The following is a 22,299-nucleotide window of genomic DNA, read 5'->3' as shown; positions in this document are numbered from 1 at the left end:
TTCCCATTGAGCCCTATGGGGTCTCAAATGGGAATGGGGACGTACCGGGTCCGGGTCCCGCAAAAGGGAATTACCGGGCCCTCCAAGGTTGGAATGGCCCGGTAAGTCTGCTTTTGCGGGACCCAGACCTGAGTTTGGGGGTAGCCATGCCGGTAAAAACGACATGGCTACCTCCAAACTCGTAATGAGGCCCAATGTATTGTGTGTCTTATTAGGACACGGATATCAAAACCCTTTGTCTGATTCTTATATCCCAAAAATTGTGATACCCTGTCAATACTCATTTCGAAACACTATACTTTTTAGCCATTTTGTGTTGTTTTCCTGTTCCATGTACAGTTGAGAAATTGTATGTTGAATTTTGAATTAGAATATGAGCACCACAATGCCTTTTTGAAATGTAGAGAAAGTGCATGCCTTGAACTAGTTGCCCCTTTTCTCACATGTTAATCAGGGTTTGTTTTCGGGTTGGCAAAACAAAATTTAGTTCTATTTTCCATGGACCTTTTCCGCTTCGTCTGTGACGCCAGATTCTGGCATTTCTGAGGAGACCTTCCCTTAATGTCACCACCAAAGTGTGTCCTCGGAGAAGATGTATGTTGTATTGTGCGTCCTGAGGTCATGGAACCCTGGGATGTGGAATGTTAAGTTGGAATTGTTATGAAGAATCTTTATTAAGTAGAGTCAGTTGGGGGAGTTGGAAAGAAACTACTGGCTGGGGGTCACTTTGACTGTATATGGCGTCAATAAACAAGATAACAAACTGCCTACTGGTGTCAGAAACTCCATCGTTCCAATATACAAGCATGTTGGAAAATTGCGCTGTTTATTCACTCAAAGCATGACCCTTGAGCATCATTAGTCTGATTATTTCAAGTTGACCTGTCTTTCCCTAATGGGAAAGGACTCTGCTGCATCTGTGGCTGGATTCTATCTTCCTGAATGATGGCCCTAGAAGCATATCACCTTCCTCTTTGACACCAGTCATTAACTTTCGCCTAGGCAGTATTTTTCTTAAACATTTTGGGACACTGGTTTAAGGGATTGTAAATTATGGAAGGCTGAGCCGGCTGAAATCAGAATCAACGTTCTCTAAATAATGATGGTTTATCAAAAAATTGAAACCATTCAGACCTGAAACTTGCAATGGCTCAAAACCTTTGAAATGGAATTTGAGCCACTCATTTTAGTGTAGCAGTTGCCAGTAGTTAAGTGAAATATCAACTTCCATAGGAAATCCCGAAATTGAATTGATAACTTTTGACTTGCATGACGGATTTGGCTGATATTTTGAAAACATAATGTTTGTCACTATCCACACCACCCCCTTGCCTCCCACAGATTGGAACTCTGGAGAAAGATTTGATACAAAATAAAAAAATGTAAAGAAAAGCTCTTTTCGTTCTAATCTAATTCATTTCCCTATAGAGAAACAGTCAAAATGGCTGTGAAGCACACAGCAAAATCCTCTAGATGGAATTGGACCAGGTATTTAACAATTTGGGCATGAACGTAGACTCGATTTCCAGGAGGGGTCTGGTTTTATTCCTTCCAGTAGCTGTTGAAATATTTGGAGGAAAAGGGAGTGTCCCCTTCTCTCAAAATGAAAACTATATCTCCCATGATGCTGTGCAGCAGAGAGGCTTTTCAGAAATGGAAAATCCACCATTTTTCTTTTTTTTGTTCGATGCAAGAAATAACCGGGGCTATAACGGGATTCACCAGGGTTAGCCGAAAATGAAACGTGGAAAAGAAACCATTTAGAGGAAGAAAAAGGATGAAATGGTATCCGGCTAGAGGTAGGAAGCGGGAAAGAGGACACTATGTTGAATTGTGGAGTTGCGGCATGGGGTGAGGGGGCAGTAACACGTTCGGAAATTGTACATTTTCACATAAGTGGGGTTATTGCAGGAATAACCCAGGTTATAGTAAAAACCTGGATCGGGAATAAAAGTGTGTCACACTAATAACTGGGCTCATTTTACGAATAACCAAGGTTATTTTACAGATAACCGGGCATGTTTATAGTACATTACTATTATCAGGTCTATGCTAACTGCAGTTATGCGAAAATATTTATTTTTAAAAGAGAGAGTTCAAAAAAGGAGACAAATACAAATAAAGTGGAATGTTACAGCTACAGTGAGGTGGGGGTAATTAGTGTGGCCGAAGACTATGGCTACTGGATTACTTTAAGGAACAAAATGGTGCAATATGGAAAGTGGACAGGGCTAAAGGCCATGGCTAGTGGCCCGATGTAACCTATTGGGGCAACGTGTCAAGGGACAATGGCGAAAGTCTGTGGCCGTGCCCAAAAAGAAACCTAGTGTAGAGGCCATGGCTGATAGCTGGGGACACAAGGCATGGCCAGAGGCCATGACCTGTTGGCCCATTTAGGAAACCTATTGGAGCAACATGTACCGTGGACACGGCCGAAGGCCATGATTAGGGCGCCGTAAAAAAAAAAATATGGTATAACAAAACCCTTGAAATTCACTGAAAAAACCTTAGCTAAGGTTCAGATTTAATGCAACAAACCCTTGAAATTCAGAAGATGTGGGAAGTCATGACCAGCATAACTCGGCGCGTTCCCTTTGCAAAGCATGTAAATATAATAGAAGAAGGGATTCCCAATGACAAAAAAGGCATTCTTTTTTCTATTTTTTATTAAAGTGTTTTATGGTTAATTAAACCTTTTCACACTACTGTTAAAACATTTTACACAGAGAATATCAAAACCACATGCATCAATAGTAGAAATCATTAATTCCACCAGATACAAAAACACCATTAGAACATTTCTATGCCAAATATCTAATAGAGAACATTACTACATAAATTATTTAATATCCCTTCATCTGTAGCCTAAAAACCAGTAAAAAATGGTCATCATATAGTAACAATAGAAAAATCATCTCAGTAAGGCAAACCATTTCACCGACACAGGGCCTCATTACACGGAAGGCGTTGAACCATGGCGCTATTGGCGCCATGGTACATGCCGGTAAAATACCGGCACCGCCTTGGTGCAAAGGGGAATTACCGCCCCATTCCAAGGTTGGCGGGGCGGTAATTCCCCCTTCCACCATTGCCCTTCCCCATTCCCATTTTTGCCCCATAGGGCTCTATGGGAATGGGGAAGGCGCTAATTATGGTACCGCAAATTGCCGTGCCGTAATTAGCTCCACTGGTCCCTTTGCGGGTTGGTTTTTAACGCCTGCAAAAAGCAGGCGTCAAATTCCCTAACCCACAAAGGGACCTCGTAGTAAGGTGGTAAGGATTTACCGGTACCGGGAAAATACCGGTACCGGTAAACCCTTACCGCCTACCGTGTAATGAGGCCCACAGTCTTTTCTCAATCTTCAGCCAAAAATGGTAGATAGTGAAATTAAAAATTGTGCTACTGCCAGAATTTAAAAGGCCCCACGATTGATCCGATTTATAATGTTCAAGTTTTATTCGTAAATTAGAATAACCTTTCGTATAGAGGTTGTGTAACCCAGCACAGTCGGTGAGGAGATGTCTCTGGGATTCCACCTCCATTTTGGACATGTGGCATAATCGATCTTGATATGGACATGCACTAATTTTTGATAACGTAGGCAGAAGTTTTTAACCTTAGTTTAATCATGAATCTTCTCACCTTACCTCTACCGGGAAACTCTGCATAAAATAGAGTTTCAACCTCTTTTTTTGGACAGAATAGATAAGTTATTTCTGTCCCATATTTTTCACAATTTTTTATCTGAGACATGGCATTATGGGGGACATCAATAGGAGTGCACCTTGTTAAGCTAGTCATGACTTCCCACATCCGCTGAATTTAAAGGGTTTTGTTGCATTAAATGTACAAAACTTAAATGCACCTTAACTAAGGTTTTTTCGGGGGGCGCTAGAGAGCCCGCAACCAAGATGGCAGGGTCTGTGTGAGCTCTCTGTAGCCCGACAGCAGAGGAGGACGAAATCCGACCCTCTGGGACTCAAAACTGCAGAAGACTTGCGGGAGGAGCTGCGGGAGGTCTGGGGCAGCAATTGATGCAGTCTGGATGTCTGGTGTAGCTGTATTCGCGCAGGTGTGGAAGCGGCCTGGGGGACCGAGGAGGAGGCCGTGAAGTGGTGGTGCGGTGGAAGGACCAGGTCTGGTGGCGCGGGTCTGCCTCGGCTCGGGTGCTCGTGCGCCGCCGGAACATCGGTGCTTGTGGGATTGCACAGCAGCGGTGCAAGGAGGCGAAGTGGTGACCCCAACCAGCAGCCTTGTGGAGCAAGCCCGGGGATTGGCAGAAGAGTGTGTGGAGCTCGGTGCGGGGAGAGCCCTACCGTGAGGGCGGGTAGGAGGAGCACCCTCTGCTGAAGAGGGCGTCCAGCTGAGGGCCCCGAGAGGGATCGGACGTGTGGAGTGCCAGTTCGGCAGACGGAGCCCTGGGGCCAGAGTGGTGGCGGCCGGAGCAACTGAGGTGGTGGCTGAGCAGCGGTAGCCCAGCTGGAAGACTGGGTCTGGTGGCGGCTCGGCCCTGTTCTGGCCTGAGTACTCGTGCGCAGCCAGCCTAGCTGTGATGGCGGGACAGTGTGGCTGCCGAGAGGGGAGGTGTGGAGGAGGCTGTGGTCAGCAGGTCGGTGTGGAAAGCCGGCGGCGCAGGGGAGAGTGAGTGGAGCTCCGCGTACGTTCTCTCCTGGCGGGTGTCCCCTCCCCCCGCCTTCTGGTGTTGAGGGTGGCTGGCTACGAGCCCCGGAGGGGTGCGGAGGAGTGGTGCTCTGAGCCAGCGGTTGAGTGGCGAGAGGCTGGGCGGCCTCGGGCTGGCGAGGAGGCAGAGCGTGGAGGCCCGGGCTCTGGAGACGGCGATGGCCAAAGTGCCTGATGAGGTCAGCTGGACTCTGACAGCAGAGGGCCCACAGGCTCTGGGTTGTCTATTGCTGGAGCGGAGCATAGGCCTCCTGCTTGTGCTCCCGCGACCCCTGTGAGGCTTAGAAACTTCTTGTGCTTGGGGGAGCAATCTGCAGATGCCGGCAGTGCAGCGCCTAGGGGGTTGTGGGAGCAGGTGGACACGGGAAGCCTTTGAAGCCACAGGGCACTGCGGCCGGCTGCGTACGGGTGTTGGGTGGCACGTAGTCAGTGTAAAAACTGTGTTGTGTGCTGGAGAGTGCGAGGGGCCCGCTGCCCAGGATAGCAGGCCTGAGAGGTTGCGGACTAGGGTGGAGCAGGCGTCTGTTGAATGATAGGGGCCTGGAAGACTTTGCAGGTTGAGTGGAGGGCAGGAGCTTGATCCTATACGCACGGAAGGTCTGGAAGTAGTGTGCAGGGCTGCTTGGATAGTGGGCCAACTTGGTTGAAGTAGGGGTTGGGCTCCTGGACTAATCTCAAGGAAGGGATACGGTTGGAGGACCCAGGATCTAGAAGGGTGCATGGCGGCCGGCAACCGGGAAGACATTGCTGACGATGGGTGGCAAGAAGCAAACCTGTTTGCCGTTTATGCATAGGGAGGGGTCTCAGAGGGATCGGGAAGCACCCAAGCTGGGGACAGCTCCGGCCACTATGGCTCAAGTAGAGCACTTTGCAGAACCATCAAAGGGCCTGAGTGAGGAACCCTCCTCCTCAGAGTTGAGCATGATCCTGGCTGAGGTGAGGTCCGGGTTTGCTGCCATTAACTCCAAGCTGGATGGACTGATCTATAAGGTGGACAGGATTCAAGAAAGGATCGACAAGGAAAGTAGCAGAACCACGGAGGTGGAGACTAGGGTGGGGGCGCTAGAAGATACTAGCAATGAGACGGCCTAGGCGGTGAAAGAATTGAGAAGAGAGGTGAAGGCCATTAGGGTTAAAAATGAGGATCTCGAAGCAAGGTCGCGTAGGAACAATAAAGGGTGGTCGGAATCCCGGAAACTGTTCCCCAGCGGAACCTGGAGGAGTTCATGGAGACTTTTATCAAGGATGTTCTGCAGGGGCCTGCTTTGTCCTCACAATTTTTAGTAGAGAGAGCACACAGGATAATGCTGGTGGTGCCAAGGCCGGGTTAAAACCCAAGGCCGGTCATTGCTAAGGTACTCAATTACTGCGACAGAGACGCCATACTAAGACAGGCAAGGGAGCTTGGAGACCTCATGTATGAGAACAGTGGAGTCTCCTTCTATCCTGACTTCACCCTGGTGGTCCAGAAGGCCTGTATGTCATTTGCAGATGTGAAGAGGAGGCTGCGTGAGAAGGGTCTGCAGTATTCCATGCAGTACCCATCCAAACTCAGGGTGCAGCACAATGGGAGAGCATATTTTTTTACAGATGTGCCGGCTGCGCATTAATTTATCGAGAATCCGCCGCATCGGGGAGATAAGGGACCAGGAGAAGGTCCGTCAGGCTGCGCTTGAGGATATATGTAACCAGGTGTATCTTTGTCAAGGGAAGGAGATCAAGAGAAGCAGGTTTAATTGGGACTCCCACTCCGGAGGGTCAAGCTGGAATATAGCTAGTTATGTACCTAGTCAGTCCAGCGGCTTGCATGAATGCTTTTATCTCATTTTATTTTCTTTTGGTTGATCCTCCTCTGCTGTTAAAGTGTGGATGGCCGCTTGGAAAGTGGGGTCCGGCGCCCCCGGGCAGTAGCCCATGCTATTGTTTATATGGGATTGTTGGGGGAGAGGGGTGATCACTGCAAGTTGGGGGTGGGCAGTGTGGGCAGGGGGTGGAGGGAGAAGGGTTTAGGGGAGTAAAAATTGCCCGGTTGGCAGGGGTGCGGTTCATGAAAAGGGTTCACATCGCATCGGAAAGACCATGGTATATGACTGGGCAAGGCCACCTGAGCAAGGTATAATGTCGCTTGGAGCTGCATTGACTTGAGCCATGGTGTATAAGGTGTTGAGTTGGAATGTGCGGGGACTGAACGACCCGCGCAAAGCTAGAACAGTTGTGCAGTATTGCGAGAGGCATGGCGCCAAGATTGTTTTGTTGCAAGAAACACACCTTAAGGGACAAGGGAATTAATGGGTTGCTTGCGGGTGGGGTAAATGCAAGTTCTTTACTACATATTCCTCATATTCAGCGGGGGTAATGACTTTGATTCATAAATCGTTGGGATTCAGGGTCAGTGGGACCGAGATAGATCCAGCTGGAAGGTATGTTATTGTCCCGGGGTGTCTGGGCCAATCAATGTTAACGCTGGTCAATATATATGGCCCCAATGTGGACGATCCAAGCTTCTTTGAGGGTCTTCTGGAAAAATGCTTAAAATATTGGGACACATATGTTTTGTGGCCGGGGGATCTGAATGTCATCTTGGACACGGAGCTGGACTCTACTGGGGAGAGAAAGAGGCGCACAAGGGTGGCGGACGCGGTGTTGGGGGCTATGGACGTTCTTATGCTGGGGGATGTGTGGAGGGTGCTGCATCCGGAATTGGCGTGTTATTCGCACCACTCTACAGTATACAACACGTCAACCAGGATAGATTGTACATTGGGCTGCCCCCATGTTATTCGCTTCACAGTAGGTTGTGAGATGCTACCTAGGACTTTGTCCGATCACTCCCCGGTTTTGTGGTCAGTGGATTTGGGAGAACCGTTGCCTTGGCCTAGGTGGAGGTTTAAACCAGCAGCTTTGCTAGATATCACCTTCAAAAGTGATGTACACAGCTTGCTTAAGAATTACTTCCAGGAAAACGTTGGCTCGGTGCAGAGCAAGGGAATGCTCTGGGAAGTGTTTAAAGTGTTGTTGAGAGGGGGGTGTTTATTTGCAGAGCTTGGGGTGTTGAAGACAATACAGAGAGAACTCAATGTGGTGGAATTGGAGATAAAGCAGTGGGAGGTAGAGGTGGAGAGTCTGGGTTCATCACAGTCATTTGCCAAGTTGAAGGAAGGGCTGGATAGGTTTAGGGCGCTAGCAGAGAGGGAGGTACAGTACTTTGCGAGACCTGACGGAGATTGCATATACGGTGAGATGGGGAGGCTGGGAAGATACCTTGCGGCTCTAGTCAGGGGAGAGTGGGGATTTGGGGACATAACAGCATTGAGATCTAGTAGCGGAGAGATCCTGATGTAGCCATGTGAGATAGCAGGGGAGTTCCGCATGTTCTACAAATCCTTGTATGCCGCAAGGGCCACACCTTCGGGTCCTGCATTGAGGGATTATATTGAGGGTGCAGTGCTCCCAGGTTTGATGCAGAGGCGGTGGAGTCCCTTGCCAGGCCCATAACGGCAGAGGATGTGCTGGGCGCAATAAAGGCCCTACCCACCGCAAAGGCACTGGGTACTGACGGTATAACGGCCGAGTTTTATAAAGAATGGGGTTCGGAGGTGGCTAGCCATATGCTGGGAGTGTGGTAAGAGGGGATGGACAGGGGTCTGCTCCCCCCTACGCTCCGGGAAACTGTTATCACGCTGATTCCAAAGCCAGGCAAGGACCCACTCGATTGCTCGTCGTACCGGCCAATATCTTTGATAAACCTCGATACGAAGATCTTTGCTAAGGTCTTGACGGACCGACTCCTGCCGCATGTTCCACAAAATATTGCATAGGGACCAATCTGGGTTTATTCCAGGGAGGTCGACATCTTTGAATCTTAGGCGACTATTCGCAATTTTGGCACAGATAGACCCGGGGACGCAGGCAGTGGCTGCACTGTTAGATATGGAAAAGGCATTTGACTCCGTTGAGTGGGAGGTGTCGGTGGGAACCCCCCCATATTTTGTGAAGGCCGTGAAGTTGTTTGGTCAGAGTTATTTCTGCTTGGGAGGGGGACGAGGAAGGGGTGCCGCTCTCCCCATTGCTTTTTGCAGTGGCCATAGAGGTATTGGTGGGCAGACTCTGCATGCATGGACATAGAGGGCTGGGCATGGGCGGACAGAGGGAGTTGATCTCATTGTATGCAGATGATGCCATTATTTATATAAGGAACCCTGAGGCTAAACTTAAGCCCCTCGCACAGGAAGTAGCTGAGTTCGGTAAATTTTCTGGTCTCCGATTGAATCGGGCCAAATCCTCCCTTTTCCCACCGAAAGAGGTAATGACCCTTCTGACTAGCATGGAAGTGTTTGGGTGGGAACAGGATATGATTACGTACCTGGGGTGGTGGTTAGTAGGAATGCACAGTCCTTGCTGGATATGAACCACAGGGAGTACTTAAGGTCATTGAGGGCAAAGATAGACAGATGGTGTAAGCTTCTTCTCACACTTATGAGTCGTGTGGCCATTGTTAAAATGGTAGTCATCCCCAAACTCTTGTATATGTTCGCAAATATACCAGTCTGGCCAGGAAAGAGTTACTTTCGTGAGATGAGATCTCAACTAATTCGCCTGACCTGGTATCCCAAAGCCCCACGGATAAGCTGGGAGATTTTGACACAGCCATGGGAGCGGGGAGGGATCGGAGCCCCAAATATCGAGGCATGTTTTCTGGCATCCCAGCTGTCTTTTGTGAGATACTGGATGTGGGAGGGGTGGGGGCCACCACATGTGCATATTGAGAGAGGCTCGGTATACCCTTACTCGCTGCAGGGACTCTTGGTTTCAGGGAGAGTGGCTGACAAATGCAGGTTCGACCCCGTGGCTTGTACGGTGCATGCTTGGAGGCGGGTTTTGAAAAGGGTAGGAGTGGAACACCCGTTTGACCCGGGCATCCGGCTGTGGCAGATTGTGGCCCTGGCGCCCACGTGCGACAAGTCCATAGTAGGAGGATGGGGAGTTGCGGGGATTGAAACCTTGGAGGATATGTACCCTGAGGGGAAGTTTATGTCTCAAGAGGTTTTTGGGGGTATGATGGGCAAAGGCCCTCACCGCACTTTACAGTATTACAGGATGAGTGTGGCCTTTAAAGAGTGGTCGCCGGTTTTCCCAGAGGTCCCTCGGACTGCACCCCTGTTGCATTACATACGCAACTCCCAGGGATGCAGGGGAGTGTTATCGACAATATATAAAATCATACTAGCAGATACACACCGAAATCCCCCCCCAAGCAAAGGGCAATGGGAGCGAGAAAGTGGGGTCACTCTTGGGGATAAGCAATGGGGGAGAATATGTGAAATCACGCACACTGGGGCGTTCAGTTCAAGGTTGCAATTGATTCAACTTAAGACATTCCAAAGGGTCTATGTCTCACCAGTGCTAGCGCATAAATTTGATGCAACAAAGTCTGCTGCCTGCCCGAGGTGTAGGAAAGATCAGGCGGACATGATCCACATGCAATGGGAGTGTGACGCTCTGGGCCCCTTTTGGGAGGGGGTGTTTGAGATCGTCACAGACATCATGGGGCAGAATGTTCTGCGCACAATGTTATGTGGCATTCTGGGGTGGTCTCCGGGTATACCCACGAAGTGTAGTAAACTTCTGGCATCTTGTATGATTATAGCTAGAAGATGCATCCTCATGAAATGGACACATGCCTTCCCCCCGGAGGTGAAAGGGTGTTTGAAGGACCTACTCCGGCTGAGCGATACCGATAAAGTCTATGCCGCCCTGTGTGGACTGCAGAATAGACCTAAGGACATATGGGGCCCATTGACGGCGTATCTGGAATGATGGCATGGAAGGACGGGGGTCGGGGGGGCATACTCTCGTACCCGGCACCCGGAGGCATGGGGTGTGATGGACAATCAGTAGGTGTGCCAACTGAGTCCTAAAGGTTACATGGTGTCATCGGTTGTTATCCAGCTGCTTGGCTTGTATTCCACTGGTGTAAATGTGACATGGTTTGAGATGGAGATGTGAACCTGTAAATAAAGTTAATAAAGAGATGTTTAAAAAAAAACAAGGTTTTTTCAGTGAATTTCATATAGACATGGATATTTGATAGCTCGTCTTGCCTTGAATATTACTCTATCATAATACTGAATTTTGATAGCTTTGGGTATTATGCAACTGGGCCATCGTGTCCTGCCTGCAGCCATTCAGTTGCAGAGAGAGCAGAGAAGCCGAGCGCTAGACTTGTGTGCTTCATTCCAAACCATCCTTACTCCAAATCCCCATCGAGTTAAATACAATGTACTTTATTTTTGTACTTGAGTCTTTCATTTTAAGAAGATTATTTTGCTTTAGTTTTGGATTTGCTTTATTATAATATGAAACAAAATAGCCAGTGCTCAGTCAGCAAGCAGCTGGCATAGTCATTGCCTGATTATTTTAACATAGTACACTTATGTTCAGAACCATGTGGAAAAGTACTCTTTTTTTTTATTTCAGTTCATTTATTTTCCATCGATTTTAAAAGCAAATAGCCGTTTTTTAATCTTCTTCAAGTGTGTTGTTCACCTATTTTCTAGAAATACATTTTCTTTTTCCATTTAATTTTTTCTATGCTGTTTAATTTTTGGGATTTTTTTTTGGAAAACGATATGCGTTAGATCAAGCTATTTTTTGGAGATTGATTCTGTTCTTATTTTTATTTATTTTTTTACATATTCTTGGTCTTCTGGGCGTAGGCGTTTTGGCAGTTTTATTTAGACAGTTAATTTAGTTTTTACATTTCTGCAGCAGACAGCTTATTTCCATATCATCTTTGGTCAGGAAGCAGTTGCTCTGTAAGGGAGAGCCAGTACCAGACTGGGGTTTTCTGTGTGTCTTTGACGGAGAGGCGAGGGTAAAAAGGATTTCTAGGGAGACACGAGCTGCATCAAAATAAATATTTATATAAAGCTTGGACTGAGAACATGGGTCTCTCTTGGCATGCCTAAGTGAAAACAAATGTTCCAGAGGACAAAGCAGGTGCCTGCAAAGGTTGCTAGAGGGTCACCTATAAACTGAATGCTTTACAAGTGCGTGAGAAAGTGTGTGGAGAGGATGCTTGCCAGGGGAGTTGCTGGGTCTGGAAAAGACCCGGGGCTACGTCGGAACTGTTGGGACTGGGGGCTAGCTAGTCTTTTGGCTGTAGCGCCTGAGATTCTATCCGGGGCTACAACCAAAAGATCAGGGGCTATAGCCCCCTTAGCCCCCCCCTAGCAACGCCCCTGATGCTTGCACTGTGGGTGTAGTAGTTGACAAGGGCATTTCGGCAACAATGGAGGCATCTATGAAAGAATGGTATAAGCCTGGAAGCCAATTTGCCACCAAGGAAGTATATAAGTCGCAAATAAAAGATGAGGCAAGCACTTTCTGAAGCCTTAGCAGAGAGGACGAGAGAATCTGAATGTTATCAGTGCTCAAATGGGCAGCAGCCACTTGGAAGAGTAACACAATGGGATCAGAGCGACAGGGTAGAGAGACTAAGATGCAGATGCGTGTCCCATGGACAGTGTAGCACAAAGTGAACCCAAAAACGCGATAGACAAGAAAGGGAAAAAGATGGTCTGACAAGGTTTCAATATTTAGAATCTACAGACAAAAACACAAAAAAAATGTAAAACCCCCAGACCATACCTCAATAGGACTTTCTGAAAACCCTAGACTGACAGGGAATGTTCTTCCAGGTTCAAAAACACTAATACCAGGATGTCTGTCCATGGTTTGGAGCGGGTTTATGTGATGTTACCGAATTGAAATTTCGGAGAATACTTTTTTACTGAACCTTTTTTACTGAAAAAATATTGATTTTTTTATTTTATTTGTGGGGTGTCCCCACAACCATGTTTCCCTATGCTTCTCAAGCTCCCCAAACCACTCCCCAACCCTTTTATCCTTCCCCCATATAAATTTGAATACAAAGATTGTATATTATTTCAGTATTTCCATTTCGGTAAAAGAGTTATCCTCCATTTTCTATTCGCTAACATCACTGGATACCATTAGAAGCCACTTTAAAATGAACCCCGAAAAAAGTGCTAAGGCTATCCGTACTGTATGCAGCCAGAAAGTGAGCCATGGAACATAGGCAGGGTGGTTGAGCCCAACTTCGCTTACGTGCCTTCTTCAGTGATGTCATGGAATGGCTCGGACCCATCCCATAGACAGCACAAAGTGTTGCGGCCAGATGACAATTGCGGTTTAATATTAGAAGAATGATGACAGCACTTCCAGAAGGGTGGCGGTAACCTTAGAATGCAGTAGGACATCACTTCCCCAGCAAACTATGAGTGGCCTGTTAGAAAGGAGAACATCCTCTGCCAGAAACCACAAGTGGACTCTGGGAAGTCAACCAGTCAAAGGGGGAGTTTATAGCAAAGAGATACAGCCATTAGGTTTTGTCAAAAAAACAGTGGTTTGAAAGCCCTTATATATTACGATACAACATGTCAACCCGGAAGTTGTTTTCAACTGTTGAAGTTCCGTGATTGTTGGAAAAGCCGCAAAAAAGGCACATTCTGGTCCAGCACTCAGTTAAAGCCAGAATTGTCCATTTAACAAACGATATATGGACCAGGACCCAAACAGCAGATTGCTTGAGCATCGCTGCACACCAGGTGCCGCTCCAAACTACAGACCAAGAAATCTCCTCTTCCAAGGCTCTGATTGCAAAGTGCTCCTCAACCAGCAACACAGACGCTGGTGTAGACAAAATGGCTGCTCTCTCCATCCATTCATTTAGAAAATCAAGCTGCAAAGAATATTGCAGAAGGCCTGCAAGAAGTTATATTTGAGCGGCTGCAGCCGCTGAGTCTACATGTGAGCTTGGTGGCATCTGATAATGGGGCAAGCATAGTCACTGCACTGCAAAAGGGCAGAATCCACTAGTGCAGGCTTTGCCCATTGCTTGGATCTTCTGGTCCAATACATTGTGATGGACAATATGTGGCCATTTTCACTATTCTGTGACGGCATGCGCAGCAGGGGGAAATGTTCAGGCAAAACACACATTGACATGTCATTAACCTGTGCAAGATATGCCCGCAAGGTGGAAATCCACTTTTTACATGTTCAAAAGAATGTTAGAGCACAAGGAGGCAGTGCAGGAGTCCCTTTGCAGCATGTTGTGGCAGATGGGGTTTATGCTAAATTCATCTCAGTGGTTCATGTTAGAGAGCTTAACACACCTTCCAAGACCTCCTGAAGAAGCCACTGGCCCCATTTGCAGAGGGCGAGATGTTTACGCAATAAACCGAAGGACAGCATAGTGTCTTTCAAAGTAAAGGCCATGTTTCTGGCACGCCTCCAGCTGACCGAATGCATAGGCTGCTTCAAGAGTGAGAACGATTTCACAAAGTGATGGGCACAGACCACTCACTGTAAGCTAGCAACCATACCTGACCATCGTGTAAAATGACACAGCTGCCAAAGTGTACGGACAGTTTATTTTACAAAAACAAGCTTGATTCTGTTGTAATAGAAGACCTGGGAGGTTTGAAAGAGGATTGTGGCGAGCCCACTGGCAGTCAACCCACATCTTCCACTCAACTTCTTCAGCCAAGTAGGGTTATCTGCTCAGATTCAAAACACACGTTTTAGAAAGTACTCTACCTCAGAGACTACAAACAGCACATGATAGAAAACCATTTGGGAATAAATAGTTGAGTGCCCATAGATTTACCCTATGGTTGTGTCAAGGGAGCCCCATATATAGAAAACTGTGGACAGCTATCACAAAGAAGGCGTCACACCGTTTGACACATATCAATTCAGGTAGATTGGAAATCAAAGAAGCAGACCAGCGCTGGTCTTTCCAGATTAGCTTGTATGATGGTGAGCTGCCCGCCAACCAGTATACTGTGATGAGCTGCCCGCCAACCAGTATACTGCAGTGAGCTGCCCGCCAACCAGTATACTGTGATGAGCTTCCCTCCAACCAGTATACTGCGATGAGCTGCCCGCCAACCAGTATACTGTGATGAGCTGCCCGCCAACCAGTATACTGCGATGAGCTTCCCTCCAACCAGTATACTGCGATGAGCTGCCCGCCAACCAGTATACTGTGATGAGCTTCCCGCCAACCAGTATACTGCGATGAGCTGCCCGCCAACCAGTATACTGTGATGAGCTGCCCGCCAACCAGTATACTGTGATGAGCTGCCCGCCAACCAGTATACTGTGATGAGCTGCCCGCCAACCAGTATACTGTGATGAGCTTCCCTCCAACCAGTATACTGTGATGAGCTGCCCGCCAACCAGTATACTGTGATGAGCTTCCCTCCAACCAGTATACTGCGATGAGCTGCCCGCCACCCAGTATACTGTGATGAGCTGCCCGCCAACCAGTGTACTGCAATGAGCTGCCCACCAACCAGTAAACTGTGATGAGCTGTCCCCAACCAGTATACTATGATGAGCTGCCAGCCAACCAGTATACTGCAGTGAGCTGCCCGCCAACCAGTATACTGTGATGAGCTTCCCGCCAACCAGTATACTGTGATGAGCTGCCCGCCAACCAGTATACTTCGATAAGCTGCCCGCTAACCAGTATACTGTGATGAGCTGCCCGCCAACCAGTATACTGTGATGAGCTGCCCGCCATCCAGTATACTGTGATGAGCTGCCCGCCAACCAGTATACTGCGATGAGCTGCCCGCCAACCAGTATACTGTGATGAGCTGCCCACCAACCAGTAAACTGTGATGAGCTGTCCCCAACCAGTATACTATGATGAGCTGCCAGCCAACCAGTATACTGTTATAAGCTGCCAGCCAACCAGTAGAATGTGATGAGCTGCCCACCTGCCCACCAACTAGTACACTGTGATGAGCTGCCCGCCAACCAGTATACTGTGATGAGCTTCCCTCCAACCAGTATACTGCGATGAGCTGCCCGCCAACCAGTATACTGTGATGAGCTGCCCTCCAACCAGTATAATGTGATGAGCTGCCCGCCAACCAGTATAATGTGATGAGCTGCCCACCAACCAGTATACTGTGATGAGCTGCCCGCCACCCAGGATACTGTGATGAGCTGCCCGCTACCCAGTATTCTGTGATGAGCTGCCCACCAACCAGTGTACTGTGATGAGCTGCCCGCCATCCAGTATACTGTGATGAGCTGCCCGCCACCCAGTATACTGTGATGAGCTGCCCGGCAACCAGTGTACTGCAATGAGCTGCCCACCAACCAGTAAACTGTGATGAGCTGCCCCCAACCAGTATACTATGATGAGCTGCCAGCCAACCAGTATACTGTGATAAGCTGCCAGCCAACCAGTAGAATGTGATGAGCTGCCCACCTGCCCACCAACTAGTACACTGTGATGAGCTGCCAGCCAACCACTATACTGTGAGCAGGTTTTTAATCGGTGATGAAAATGTTCAGCACCTTTCTTTCATGAAAAGCAATCTACAGTGTTTCCCCCAACCATCGATCCCTAAGGAAATGGGCAAATATTTATGGTCAGGTGACCCGCTTCCAAATATGGGCAGGAGGAAAATGATCACTATTGGTAATTGCAATTGCTGAATGGAAACCAAGAGAGCATATTTGAGCCTGAGAAAGATTGAGCCATGTCAGCCAAACACACCACAAATAATGATAACATATTATTTCCGCCTGTATGCAGATATGGGCCTATAGTAGCATGGCCTTTAATTCATCATATACCAGCATTTCTAGAGCCAGGACCGTTTTTTAGCTGGTGGCTTTTCTGCGAGAGAGCTCCAGAACAATTCTTCAGACAGCTGCCTTCTGTGAGGCAAGTGGAATTACCAGTGGAATTCCATTCAAGCCAGTCATTGATATGTCACACCGTACAGAAAAGCTGTAGAGACTCATGTTTCTCACTTCAGCCAGTCAAGTGAACTTTATAACCACCTTGAATAACTTCCCTTCACTGAGATCTGTCATTCATCAACATAGAGGGGGTCATTACGAGGTTGGCGGTAAGGGGTTAATGGTGCCGGTAAAGGTGCCGGAGCCGTCAACCCCTTACCGCCCCATTAAGAGTCTGCTTGTGGGACCCGCTAAGGACGCCTGGTAAAACCAGGCATTCTTAGTGGGTCCCGCGAGCAGACGAGGATGCTAACAATGGGCCCATTATTAACTGGCCCGTTATTAGCATCGTCCCCATTCCCATTGAGCCCTATGGGGGCTTGAATGGTAATTGGGATGGGTTCCTTGAATGAGGAATTATCGGGCCCTCAAGGTCGGAATGGGCCTGTAATTGCTCATTCAAGGAACCCGGACCCGGTACACTGTAAGGGGGTAGCCATGCCGCTAATAGCGGCATGGTTACCTCCTACCTCGTAATGGCCCCCAGGTGTTGGAAGGATGCTGTGACATGGGACACCAGTTAGAGTCACAAGAGTCAATAGATCCCCAGTTGAACGCAATGGATGAACCTTAATCATTTGTCAAGGCATGGCTATGCTGCAAAGGACAACCCTTAATTTTTCAAGGACAGCCTTTGGACAATGAATCACTTTAAGTTTTTAAGAAGCAACTTTAATACAAGTGGTGACCCATTGCTGCCTGTGAAAACCCTTAACAATTTTTCTAGAAGCCGACTTGCTACAAATGATGTTCCTTATTATTTTTTCAAGGAGCAGCTTTCGTAGAAGTGATGACGCTTCATTTTCAAAGAGCAGCTTTGGGACAAGGTGTAACCATAAACAGTTCTTCAAAATGCAGTTTTCCTTCCAGGGGTAACCCTTAATTCTGCATGAAGCATTTTTGGTGCAAGGGATGAGCCTTGATTTTTCTAAGAAGCAGCTTTTATTAAAGGGGTGACTCATAACAGTTTTTGAAGGAGATGCTTCGCTAAAAGGGATGATCCTTAATTTTTCAAGGAGCACCATTGCTACAAGCGATGACACTCGACAATTGTTCAAGGAATGGCTTCTTAAGAAAGCATGAACCTTAACAATTTATTAAGGTGTGGCTTCACTACAAAGGGTTGACCCTTAATTTCTCAGGGTGCCGCTTTTATACAAGGGGTGACCTTAACACTTTTTAAAGGAGCTTCTTCACTACAAAGGAGGCCCTGAACACATTTTTAAGGAGGGGCTTTGTTACAAGGTACAACCCTTAACAGTTTTCTGTGGCGGGTCTTCGATTCAGGTGATTGACCCATCGTTTTTCAATAAGTGGCTTTCATATAAGGGATGACCCTCAACACTTTTTCAAGGAGCATCTTTCAGACAATGATGATCCTATGACCCTTATCAATTGTTCAAGGCATTCCTTTCTTACAAGAGAGGACCCTTAACAATGTATAAGCTGCAGCTTTCATAAGAGAAATGGCCCTTAACATTTTTTCAAGGCATGTTTTTCGTACAATGGGTGACCCTTAGATATGTGTTAAGGCATGGCTTTGATACAAGCAGTGGGTCCAGCTGGGGCATAATATGTATGTGTACCCCTAAATACAAAGCCCAGCCAGAGCATGGGTTTTATTTCTGGTTCTCAGAGAATAGGTCCTACTGGTTTCTCACTCACAGCAGTCACTGGAGTTTCTCCTCAGAAGAAAAGTGATCAGAAAATGATTACTTCCAAAATAGATACCAATATATTAATACCAACTATTATTAAATCCAACATAAAGCATGTTTCAAACTGTGATTTCTTTTGCTTTTTTTTTCATTTTGGTGTTTTTTTTTCTAATGTTCTATGTTTATATTTTTCTAGGGTTGAATCAAAACTGGTGTATATACACTTGGACAACAAACAAAATGCAATACTAAGTCTGATGTATATGCCATGTAGCAGCCATGCTGAAGTTCTGCCTCCCTCACATGACCCCTCTAACTCATGGTTCACCCCAACATTACCAAAGTGGCAAATACTGCAGTCCTGGGAAGACAAATACTAGGCCAGTGGTGGTCCCTGTGTCTTTCAGGGGTGTAAGACTTCTTCTGGCCTCTCCTTCTGTTGGTGGGAGTGGTAGGCGTGGCTACTGCTGAGTCACCTGCTGATACATTGACACTATGACTCCTACACAGGTGCTTCAGCCTGCGAGCGGTGGTGAACTGGGTCCCTTTTCCCCAGACTACCACCTCCGCGCAAAGGTTGCATACCACCATTGCAGCCTTTTTGCCGCACAGGCCTCGTAGTTTGACTCTTTGAGGTACCACCCTTCTCATGAACCCCTTTTTGAACCACCTCCCCTGTTTTTTGGTCGCTGGATCACAGACGTGTGTAGTGGACGCTGCTGCAGGTAAGTAGCCTGAGGCAGTGATTGCTGCTTCTGCCAGACCAATGGTCTGATGGCACGCGGCAGCAGAACCCAGCAGCACCACCCTCTGATGTGTAAACGTCCTCTGCCACCTTCTCCTGCTTTTCTCCCAGTCCCTTCCGTGTCTCCATTTTGCCCAAAAAGTATAAATAACACACACATGAAACACACCTAGCTAGCACCTTCACTCGGTGACTGTCTGTTCTACTTCTCGCTCTCTCTCTCTCTCTCTCTCTCTCTCTCTCAGTCTCTACTTCAAGGCAACACAGGAAACAAGACACAGGGCGTTTTCTATTCATTTACACTTTCCTCTCTTACTAGTTCGAGCTGACTTATCATGGCTTGAATCATTGGATTCCAATGGCTTGAACAAGCTTAAGCTAATTAGAATCATGATATGACTACTCGAAAAAGCTTTAAACCAATTCAAGCAACAGAGACCTGTTGGCTCGAAGTGGATTAAGCTGATTAGAATTGCATACAAGTCGAATGAGGCATTTACTGACTCACCTTGATTCCATTATAGAGCACCATTGTGCTATGGCAGCTTGAGTAGCTTATGGCAAATCAAGCCATTGTGTGCCTTGCTCGAGCGAACATTCGAGTCGAGCCCGTCAAGGCTCTCCCGGCCGTAAAGTAAGTATGTAGCACAACATGAACTACACACTGCTCCTTTTATGTTTAAATCATCAAGCACTGTGAGTAATGTGTTCGGTCTATGCACATATATTTTAATGCATTTCCCCTTAGCTAATTTTATGTTTTATGGCACTGGCCTGAAGAAGAGCCTTTGGGTGAGAAACACTTTAGCAATGTAATTGCTCTACCATAGTGTAGCATTCTGCACTATGTAACTTCTGAGCCTGGAACACTGGAATGTAGAGCACTTTAAGTAGAATGATAATAAGATGCATCTTCCCTTAGAATGTGCATCCCTATAAGCACAGAGTAGCAGAAAGAGAGCTGACTTGAAGGAAGCCAGTGGGGTGTAGATAAGCTTGTAAATAAAGAAGAACAAAGAAACTCACCAGTCTGCTGTGTCCTTTCAATGGCAACAAGCTGGACAATGCTGGGGCCTCACTGAGTACTGTTGCTGTGGACCTACTGTTACCCTGAGCTGTGCTTGCTATACTTCTGCAAAAGTGCTTCTCACATCAAGTAGGGGGTGTCCTGCCTTGCACCCTGTGTCCTGCCCTGTGGACCCTACAGTCTGGGGATCCTGCTAATGTCCTTGTGTGCCGCTTGCAGTGGACAGTTACTGGAAGGATCCCGTGCAAGGGCGCTTTATATCAGCGCCCATGGAGAGTGGGGGGAGAGGCCGCTGCAAAGCTAGTGGAAGAGGGACTACTTCATGTGCACTGTGCTATATTAATATTGGCACCTGGGGAGAGTGGAGGGACCAGTACAAAGCAACAAAGCAAAAAAATGCACTGTTACTAATTCTACCTTGGTTGTCCTGGATCAAGCGCCCTGCTCAGGCAGACTACACTCCTTTACCTGTGAGTGCAGTAATGTCCAAGCGCCTCCTAAAGTCTCTACTTAGAATCCTGGACTGGAAGTCGATGGGGCGCGACCGTAGCTTTGGAAAGCACCTGTGCCTACTTGCATGTTGGTGAGAAATCTTTCCAGCCTGACTGTTTATCATTGGGAACATTTGAATTCATTCCTGCCTGTCACATGCTACATACTCATCCTCATCCTGATGATTATCAACCAGCGCTACCTGTTATATATGTATTTATTTATGTATTACATTTGTATAGCGCACAAACAGACCGTGGGCATCGAGGTGCTTTTGCTTGCAGGGAGCTTAGTTACAGGGTGGGCACTGTTGTAAAGCAGATTTCCTTTCCATATTTGAGACTACATGCCTGAGTGGTGCACAACTACTCTTTTAGAAGTACATTTAGGTGTGCAACGTTTTATAAGCAAATCACAGTTAATTAACAAACATGCAACGGATACCGCCACCCAGTTATTCCCTAGAGAACCAAGGTGATCCCAGTATTCCTTGCAAGAGGTGGAAGAAGCATTTTGAGCATTGTGTGTTGGCTGTACATGGGCTTAATTTTGCCAGTGTAATAAAGCTATGTTTATTGTTACATTGCCTGTGAAATTATGAGCAGGAGCAATTCGATAATCTTCCTCAATTATCCTATGATGTGTCCAATGGCGTGTCAGAATATTATAAATGTATATTGATGTTGGACAAACATTATGAGAAATCCATAAGCATCATACTAGAAAGATATCATTTTGGTAAAGGAAAACAACAGACAACAGAGTCGGTAGAGCAATATTTTATTTCTTTCAGGGGTTTAGCTACTACTTGTGAGTGTGGTACCACTCTCAACGAGAGACTCCGTGATCAGTTTACGTTGGCGTGTGCTCATAGTAAAGTACGTGTGGCCTTATCATCTAAATGTAATCCTCCCCTTGATAAGCTGCTTAGAGTTGTGAAGGAGGCTGAGCACACCCAGCATTAGAAGAGAATTAGAGAATAAATCTGAAGGTGATACCAAGTAAAGTGACAATGCACAGGTCACAGAGGTTCTAGCTATTCAATGCAAGAAACCGGATAAGAAAAAGTCTGTTAAAAAAAAGAAAGCATCTAGATTTAAAGAAAAGAGAGACGGGGAAGATAAAAGAACATGTTTCCATTGTGGCAGTATTTATCACTTTGCTAATAGTGACACATGTCCTGCTGTCAGGACCACTTGTACGGAATGTAATAGAAAGGGTCATTAAACAGACTGTTGCAGAACAAAGAAAGAGAATGCAGAGTGTGTTGATGAACTATGTGTGATCTAGCACCTTCAAGCGTCTCTTGTGCTAGATGGAATGACGAATAAAGATATCAGACCAAATAACCGGACAGACTCAAGCAATATGACAAAGTACTACTTTATTCTCATTTAATAAAGCCGGGAGAACTGACAGGCATCAGACTGATGCATGCGCACAAACCCACAAACCTGTTTTTTCAGGGGGTTTTATACCCTTATGTGCCCCATCTATGACATCATCCTTTGTGGCAAATCATAAAACCTATCGAGGGGAGGGATTGGTTAGGGGAACATATCTACTTAAAGAACATACAAGGATTAGTGCATCATTGTCTGCCCCTTATCTGTAGGGCATGCTTTGAACCATCTCTAAATATGTACAGTACTGATTATAGCAGACAAAATAGCAGTGGATTGCTCTATGCAACATTGTATGTTACGTTGCCCTTTAAACCCACTGATTGGTTGGCATACTATCCCAACCTTGAACTTTCGGCTCTTTAGCAGCATGTACATGAAACGAAACCTATGTGCTTTGAATTGCATCATATTACTCCCCGTTCTCCTAATTAATCCAT

This window comes from Ambystoma mexicanum, chromosome 12 (assembly GCF_040938575.1).
Source record: "Ambystoma mexicanum isolate Mex_15411 chromosome 12, UKY_AmexF1_1, whole genome shotgun sequence".
NCBI lineage: Eukaryota > Metazoa > Chordata > Amphibia > Caudata > Ambystomatidae > Ambystoma > Ambystoma mexicanum.
Note: the sequence above shows the minus strand (reverse complement) of the source record.